General features: G+C 42.2%; 1 long non-coding RNA gene across 1 annotated transcript; it reads right to left on the bottom strand.

Annotated features, from left to right (window-relative positions):
- Nucleotides 1-1,562: 1,562 nt before the first annotated feature.
- On the bottom strand, nt 1,563-6,349 carry LOC126992016 (uncharacterized). The gene is made up of 3 exons (XR_007746087.1): nt 2,793-6,349; nt 2,071-2,236; nt 1,563-1,652 (listed from the first exon to the last, which is right to left on the bottom strand). It is a non-coding gene; the product is annotated as an uncharacterized LOC126992016 (long non-coding RNA).
- Between the last annotated feature and the right edge of the window lie 2,723 nt (nt 6,350-9,072).

Raw genomic sequence — 9,072 nt, 5'->3', positions numbered from 1 at the left:
CCTGAAGTGTGCCAAGATCATGACGGCTTGTCTGCTGCTACGCAACCGTTGTGTTAGACGTGGCGTTCCAGCTCCACAGCAGCTGTAGGTGCTTCTGTATTTCATTGAGATAGTGCTATCTTTTATATACTCCACAAATTGCTGTCTGTACCAGTGCTCCTTGTATACTTAGGTTTAGGGTAGATTTATTAACATACATATGCAGTAGCAATGTCAAGTGGAGGTGCTAGTTATTCGGCATATGCTACAGTATGCCAGTACTGCTTAAGTTCATCTTTAATTTATTTTCATTACCTCCCCAGTAGAAAGATGAAGAAGGAGACTTGCCTCCTGCGGCCGGACACCATGAGCGTGGGGCAACTGTCCGAAAGGAACTCATCCAGAGATGGTTTACATGAGATCTGCAGTGGAGCTGCTAAAGTGTGTGTTTGTGTGTGTGTGTGTGTGTGTGTGTGTGTGTGTGTGTGTGTGTGTGTGTGTGTGTGTGTGTGTGTGTTGTAATTTCATTATTTTTTTATCTTCCTCCTCCTCTCTCTCTCTCTCTCTCTCTCTCTCTCTCTCTCTCTCTCTCTCTCTCTCTCTCTCTCTCTCTCTCTCTCTATGTATGTATGTATGTATATATTTCACAGGAAGAATTTTTGTTGTTAAGTTCTCTGTAAGTAATTAAAAAAAAACATTAAGTTAAGTCTTCAGCAACAAATAAGGAGTTAATGAATTTTTTTAATTTTAGTGTAAATATATTCAACCATACGCAACATTGTATAAAAAAACATGATCTCCTTTTATAGAAAAATATAAAATCTTAGTATAAATATTACCAACCGTTTAAAGATGTATAGCTATAGTTTCCTTTTATGAAAAAAATAAAGAAATTTTAGTATAAGTAAAATATTATAAAAGAGTACATGCCAATATGACCTCTTATGCATTATAAAATATTTGTGTTAATATAATCAATCCTGAGAAACTAAGATTACAGCACAGCTCACTTTGAGGTATACTAGAATCCTGAGAAACTAAAATTATAGCAGCTCAACTTGAGGTAAATGGTATTGGGTAAAAAAATGGAAAAGGGGACTAGAAACATAAGGAACTAAAAATGTAGCACAGCTCAACTTGAGATTCTGGTATCGGGAGCAAATGGAACGTGACTAGAAGCCACAGATAGAAAAAAAAAAATTTTTACATCAAAACTTAATCCTGAAAAAGACAAAAAAAAAATCAATATTTACACCTAAACTCAAAAAAACAATGAGAAAAAACTAACAACCTTAAGAAAGACAAAATAACTTGATCCTCTAAGATTTACGTCATAACTTAGTGATTAAAGGAGAGAAAAAAAATCCAGGAAATAAAAATGCTTAATCCTATATGATTTAAACCTTAATTGCTTAAATGAGGGGAAAACCTATGGCTTCCTATTTAATTCGGCCTCCCATAGCCTGGACAAGTTTTAGGATGCCTGCTGGTGTTTCAGCTAATTTCTGCAAGGCAGCCACAGTCTCCGCTGCATTGCAACACACCTGCTGCAGTGCCACATTCTCCCGCTGTAAAGACACAGCCTCTTCGAGTCCCCACAAGGTCGGAAATAAGGTCCCGTACTTCATTTACATTAAGAAGCTGAGGTGCCACCTTAATCTCCTCCATGGAACCTAGAATAAAAAAAAAAGCAAAAATTTAAGTAAACCCAAAAATTTCATCAAGTTTGTTGTGATGTTTATCTTGGAATGGTAGAGTGAAAGCAGAGGGTTTTTGGCAAAAATAGTGTACAAAACAAACCTAATACATATAGCACTCTACTTCTCATGCTGCTGTAAACAACAATGTTTCTCTTATATTCATCTGTTAACCCATTACAGTTAAGCAAATGACACATAACGTCTCATTCTTTAGTCATTAAACTCTCATGCCGCTGATAGCGTCTTATTTTAAAATATTCGTTCATGATAATGAACACTTATGTACTTCAAAGGAAGGTGTGCACAGTTTAAGGCTTTAAACCAAATACAAATAAAATGCACAGTTTTTTTTTCAATAACTACCATAATACGATGTTACTATATGATTCACCTTGACTCAAGGCTGCTATCAGATATTATTGGGATTCTCCGCTCCTTGCCTTCAATCACCATGACAGTAAACTCTCCCTGCGGTGTACCACTTGTGGAGGGATGGGTACCTTCTTGAGCAGGACCCAGAGCCTGGGAGGGAAGGCACTGTGTAGCACCAGCTGCATCTGAAATATAGTTAGGAAAGGGTATTATCACAACCACATGTAAAGTTGGGGACATATGGTAAGCTGCATGTGGCCTCAGTGCTTATCTCCAAGAAGTCAGCCCCTTGAGCCCATGGTATGCCGGAACATACTGTCCTGCTGGGACACAGGGCCAGTGTGATATCCAGGTTGCCACACTTTACCTTTCCCAGATACACATTTATGAATCCACCAGAAAGGGAAGGATTAACATCTGGGTGAACTGTCACTGATGATTCTAGGACCAAATCTTGTTTGGAATAGGTCTGTGTCTAAAATTCGTATGCAATTGTTCATCAGGGATAATGTTTGTATGAAAAAAGTTTGTATGGAAAAGTTCGGATGCAAAAGTTAGTATGGTGTTTGTACGATATAAAGTACATATGGAAAATATTCGTAATGACATTAGTTCGTCTGAACAAAATTTATATCCTATGTATTTTATTAGTAGCCATTTCTGTGTTCTAATATTAATTCCTGCTTTGAGACTATGTATAGGCAAAGAAACATACGGAAAATGGTTAATCAAGTTACTTACTAAAAGAACCACCTTCGCTGTCAGGAATGGGCAGACTTGCATACCCTGTGGGAGAAAGAAGGTCGAGCAGGGCCTCCTCAACTTGGGAGAACTCCTCTCTAGGGGGTCCTCCACCTGTTGGCATGAGCAATTATTATATATATAGGCATTTCATTGGATATTTTGTTTTAAAAAAAATGTATGTGCAGCTAATCCACATACCTTGTCTGCCAATTCTTGGTCGATATATAATATCAGCCAATGAGCAAACAATGTTAAAGTAAGTGTACAGGCTCATTTGGTAGAGTGACCTTCTCCTCAGAGCCATGTTATAGCAAATAACAGACTGATAATGTAGAAAGTCCTGGATATACCGAAACATGTCTATTTGAATAATATAAATATATACTTGAATAATATAAATATATACTAAGAACATACTAAGATGGGACCAGATGGAATCTCGGGACAAGTGCTAAAAGGGTGTATAATTAAATTATTGGAACCACTTTATGACATAATAACATGCTCTATAAATACGGAAAAACTGCCCTTAGAATGGAAAGGAGCGCACATTGTACCAATTTATGGAAGTGGAGATAAAATTGAACCACTAAATTACGGAGCAGTCTCTTTGACATGTGAAATGTGCAATATTTGTGATTTCGGAACGCCAAAAACAGTGTTAACGGATAATGGGAAAGAGTTTACCGCGCAAAGTTTTCGAGACCTGTGTGGCAGATATAAAATCACGGCCGCTCTGACGACCCCGTACCATCACCCTCAAGGAAACAGTATTACGGAACGTATGCACCGCACCATGAAAAGTGTGTTAGCCTGTCTATGTCAAGGGTACCCGTTAAGGTGGCCAAAACTATTGTTACAGTGTCAATCCATATTGAACACAGCCGTACACACAACCACCGGTGTCTCCCCTTATTATGCGTTCTTTTCACGACCCCCCCCCTCGCTTGATAAGTAGTGATTTACCGGACACGGAAGCGAGTGAGGAAGGTATCCGTGAAGCCCACGAGATAATCAAAGAAACTCACCAGAAAATGACTCGCAGATACAGAGCAGTCGCGAATAGAACGCTTAAAAACCAAAAGGTGGAAGCAGGTACCCTTGTGTGGGTTAGAGTGGAAGTAACACAACCATGCACTAGTGGGTTGTGGAAGTTATGAGAAATGGTGGTGCATACGTGTTGACCAATGTGTTTACTGGACAGGAGATTCAGAGGGCCGCAGAAAAGGTAAAACCGTACAATGGGACGGAAGAGTGGTTAGTGGGGGCACAGGAGATAAATCTTCCTGAGGAGGAAGAAGAGGAAGAACCATCACCCCCTAGAGTCCGCAGCCCGCCACGTAGATACATTGAAGTGTGTTGAGGGAGTTTGATGTTAACCTAAGCTGTAAGAGGTAGGATTGCTGGAAAGAAAGATAAGGATGTAACTAATGTTTTATGTTATGGGTTGTAAGTGGTAAAGAAAGGGAGTGTTAAGTAATTGCGGTAAGGAAAACACCTTTGGAGACGGTAATGAATTACCCTAACGTCCCCGGGGACTGATGGTAAAGTGGGATCGAGCCCATATTCATTAACTTCCCCAATGCGTTTCCCTCCAAGATTCATGTGATTATACTTCCCCCTTTCTTAGCCATAAAAATGAACAGGATGTTTTGGAAGAATAGTATCGTTCGCCCTAAGGTATCTAGTGTTATATGGTATCTATTGTATTGTAAGTAATGAAAGATAATATTCTCAACCACCTACATCAACGTCAGGCAAACCTGGGCACATGTAGATGTTTTGGAATGAACCGGGGTTAGGCAAGGGTGAAGCCGAAGCTCCCGGAGAAAGAGTAATAGTTCACTAGTGGTAGTGTATCCACGAATGTGACATTTGTGTTAGGGTGAAACTTCCGTCCGCCTCGATTTATTAATGTCATGAAATCTACTGCTTTAATTATAAGTCGTGCAGCAGCACGCAGCTTACAGTCTACCCAATCTGGTACGGGGACATTCACTTCAGGACTTCCTAGGCGCTGAACTAAACTTATGCACGCCTTGCTGCGGAAACGGATGGCGAAAATGTCAGTGGGTGTATGAACATATTTATGTTTTGTTTTTGTATATGTGAGGATTATTTATATTTTGTGTTTTGATTTGTAAGTGTATTTTGTTACAATTTTTGTTGGTTATGTAAGGTCAAGGGTGCACTGTGTTTAACCTTAGGAACGAGAGCGAGGGAGGCTAGTCTCGTCTGACACTCCTTACCTGTAGCCAGGTTACTAAGAGGAAGGCTGGGGCAGTGGACCCATGACAGATAATCGAGCCATGCCAGGTGAGGCATCTTTGCTTTTGTTTAAGCAGGAAACGGGATTCTAGTATAGAATACCCGTAGGAAGTAAGCCCCAGGGTAGCCGTTAGGTTGGGCAGGCCCTTGTTGTATTATGGTACTACCGTGTTAGGGTAGGCGTTGTATTGTTGAAATCATGGAGCAGTGCTAAGTCGCTGTCTCTGTGCCACACGGACGCCTGATAGGAGAAGGAGGGTAGAGATGGTTGAGTAATGATATCCAAAGTATAACAACATAGTGCCTTTGGGAAGGAAGGTGTTAGGCTTCGGGAGAAACTAGGATCTTAAGGGAGGTGACACTATTGTAACATACCTGCCGGCATACCAACACCGCAGAAGCCAGTTAAAAGCCAACTGGGAAAATTGGGAATAATCCCTTGTACATGGCCATGATTATTTACCGGATCCAGTTTCTCCTCAGCCGAAACAATACCCGTAGAGGTTAATATGTCATAAGTAGATAAGGGAGGAGGGCGAGAAAGCTTGCTTGGGTTGGCACCCCTGATATAAATCCAGCCGAATCCCTATATTTTTATATATATATTTATACGTTAGGACTTAGAAATTAAGGGGACATTAAGTTTAGAATTAACATACAAAAAGACAACCTCAGAAAGGCAGAAGAAGGATATATTAATGTACCAAGCTGAAAGGCGAGAAGGAAAAGTGTTGGAACCTTGAGGTGGCCACGTCAGGGGAAAGGTCACGAGTTAACCGCTCGGCCTGACGAGATTCATTCGGGACTTAACCTTTCCACGGCACAGGTAAGCTCACCGCTCGCTAGAGTCCTGAGTGTCTGGGAGTGAGAGATAGCCCTAGCCGGCGTTCATTAGTGATTCATTCGGTACTTAACCTTTCCACGGCACAGGTGAGGGCGCGAGACAGCTGAAGGCCGGTGTCCCGGGCTAGGCAAGGCGAGTGGCCCGCCATCTTGAAGCCGCCCCCATTGAGAGTCGGGAATGGACCCAGACGCCAGTGGTGGACAAGGGTCATGCCCTCAGTCATGAGTGCCTGAATTGAGCCAAGGTAAGGGCGAGCCAGTCCAGTCCCTGCCGTCCCCGCGACCAGCAGGCTGGTGATGGGAGTAGAAACGGCTCCGAAACCCCCCTTTTAGGCACGGCACAACAGCATAGTGTAGCTCTCAGGCCTCCACCAAGCTAAGGAAATTGTGTAAACCGGGTAAGGGGCATCCGCTTGGTGGACGAGGGGCAAACAGTGACCTCACCCCCCCTTTAGCTGTAACAGTCTGATCTTTCTCTCATACTTACTTTTTCTTCCTGTTTTTTGTTATGAGTGGTTTTTTTGTGTGTGCACGCCGGTGCAGGAAGTTGAAATCGGAGTGTCTAACCAATCGGGCGGTAGCCCTGTGATATATCCCGACATGGGTTAATCTCTCGTGTGTAGCATTTGTCAATAAGAATATTAGGGATTAGAAGAAAGGTTTTCATGTTTGTAAACAAAACATGCTACACTTCCTTCGTCTAGTGAGGATATGGTTAGAACCAGAGACCCATAGACGACTTTCTGGAAGAGGCTTAAGCCTGTGACTCCAGGTCCATAGCCTCAGTCATAATATTAGGTAGGGTTTTTTTTTTTGGTGATGTTGAATTGTGTATTAACCAAAACATGCTACACTCCCATCGGGAGTGAGGATTATTGTTAGGGGAAAGGGGACTTGGGAAGCAAATCAATAAATTGTATTCTGTCTATGTCCTGTGTTAATGCATACAGCCTTCCTCGCCTAAGGTGCAGTCTCGCAATCTCCCCCACCACGACCTCCGAAGGTAACCACGACCCCACACTACCACACTTGGGACTGAGGATACCATCTACCTCAAGGAGCAACCCATAATAAGCTGGGGAACGACGGACACTATCTGCCAGGTGGGACAGTTGTTAAAGTCAAGTGTTGCCAGGCCTGCCAGGGCAGGGAGAGTCTGGGGACTAAACAGTTAGTTTAGTTCCGCCCCACCTGGTTCATAGAACTGCCGTTCCTCACTTACAGGCTTTGGGGGTTGTGCCATATTACAACCTCCTGGTGGCAGCTTACAGAGAGGGGACAGCAGGGATTCGAACCCAGCCGTACACTCTGAGGTTGAGGAATCTTAGCGTCACTATTTTTCCTCTTCCTACCCTTTTCTTTATTTTTCAACCTGTGATGGCTAGGGGTGTATGAACCTCTGGGCTGTTATACCATGTGTCTTTAACTCGGCTAAATAGGCCCTTGTCTCATTTATGAAAATCTTAGTGGAAGTATATTCAGGGTCAAACGAAGAACTAGGATAAGATTTCATTATATTCTTGTAAGTTTCATCAATAATGAATTATTTGTCTAAAAATTCTTTCTCCAGCATTTGGATGGCTGTTTTGTAATTAGCATCCGTAATGGATAAATGTTTCACTACTGAGAGCATAATCTCTCAAATAGCCAATTAAATAGGCTAGTTTGGTAGCATCTGACAATTGGTATTTCATCCTTACTTTCAATGTCTGTTTGATCCATTACTTTATTTATTCTGTCATCATAGTGTCTCACTTGTACCATTTCTAATTCTGTTTTATTGGTCAAGCTGTTACTCAGGGAAGGTGTCAAGGAATCTGAGTTAATTCTTTCAATTGCTTAAGGAGTGTTATTTTTCTTTTAAAGATTCCCCTGCTCCTTCTCAGGGTCTTAATTATCTATTGGGGAACAGAGTCTTTATTTACTCCATAGGTGGCTGTATCCTCAGGGTTTAGTTTTGAATCCATTGTGGGAAATATAGAAGCAAGCTCAATATTGAAATAAGCAATCTTAAAGGGTTTGATTAATAGGGGTGGTTTCAATTAAAAGGGCAATTATAAAAAAAAAAAACTTAACCGTACAAGGAGGCAGTCCCGGACCGGCTAGTTGGTCCTCAATTGCCACTAGCTATTCAGCTGAATAATGCTTCGGGCATCTGGGGATCAACTATACTCACTGCCGGTGTTCAAGGGCATATCTCAGGCTACCCAAGACCGCATCCTTATATTTTTCCAACACAGTTCCACTCAAGTGCACACCATCCCTGTAGTACTGAGGGTTGTTGAGGAAATCCACCGACCCCAACTGGATAATACTGTCAACCAACCCCTGTCTCTTGAGGCTTTTATGAGTGAAATTATTCAAAACTTGCCGGCGCCGGTTGAACTCGGCAGCCTCGGGCACGCCATGGCGGTTGCCGGCAGGCGCAAAACGAGCCTCTATCTGGACTGCTAGTTTCAGGCAATCAAATTTCACTGCAGCCCTGAGCAATGTGTAAAAGGCTGCAGCGTTCTCCTTTATTTGGATGTTAGACAGGGAGGAGGTTACAGAGTTTCCTCCCAGAACCACAATGACGATGTCGGGGCTTGCCTCTTGAACTTATTTACTTCTGGATGTTCCAAGAAAAAACTGTAATCGAGACAGATCCCGTACATAAGAAAGTCCAAATATAACCATTTTCATTTTAATTTTAAATGCCTGAGGATGTTTCTGAACTGGGCTGTACCCGTTGCCGAATTCAATTGAATTCAGCAAGGAGCAGCTGATACTAGAATACCTCTTTTGAAAATAGATTGGGATTCAGTGAAGTTACGTTTTTGCCAGGACACTGAACTCCCCCAGGACAAACTAAACAAACTTACCACCCAAGACAGGGGTACAGGCTTCCCTGCAAGCGCCTCCCAGAGTTACAACGATAACTCTAACGGGCCTGATAGTAAAACCTAATTGTAATCACTGTAGGAGGGCACTTAGCTTAGAAGGGTTTCAAAAGAGGTTGTCTCTCGAAGGCTTGTCCTAGAGGGTCTTGTAATCCTCGAGTCAAAGTATAAAAAAGCACTGCCGCGAGTTAACGTTGGAGCTGCAAGCGCTGAGGTGTTGACTGCTGTAGAGTAGATGATGGAGTGAACGAAAACCAACCCCGTGGGTCTGAAAAGGTATTTTGAAT

Source organism: Eriocheir sinensis, unplaced genomic scaffold, assembly GCF_024679095.1.
Source record: "Eriocheir sinensis breed Jianghai 21 unplaced genomic scaffold, ASM2467909v1 Scaffold385, whole genome shotgun sequence".
In the NCBI taxonomy this organism is placed as follows: Eukaryota; Metazoa; Arthropoda; class Malacostraca; order Decapoda; family Varunidae; genus Eriocheir; species Eriocheir sinensis.
The sequence above is the reverse complement of the archived record's forward strand: the minus strand, read 5'-3'. Positions and strand labels throughout refer to the sequence as shown.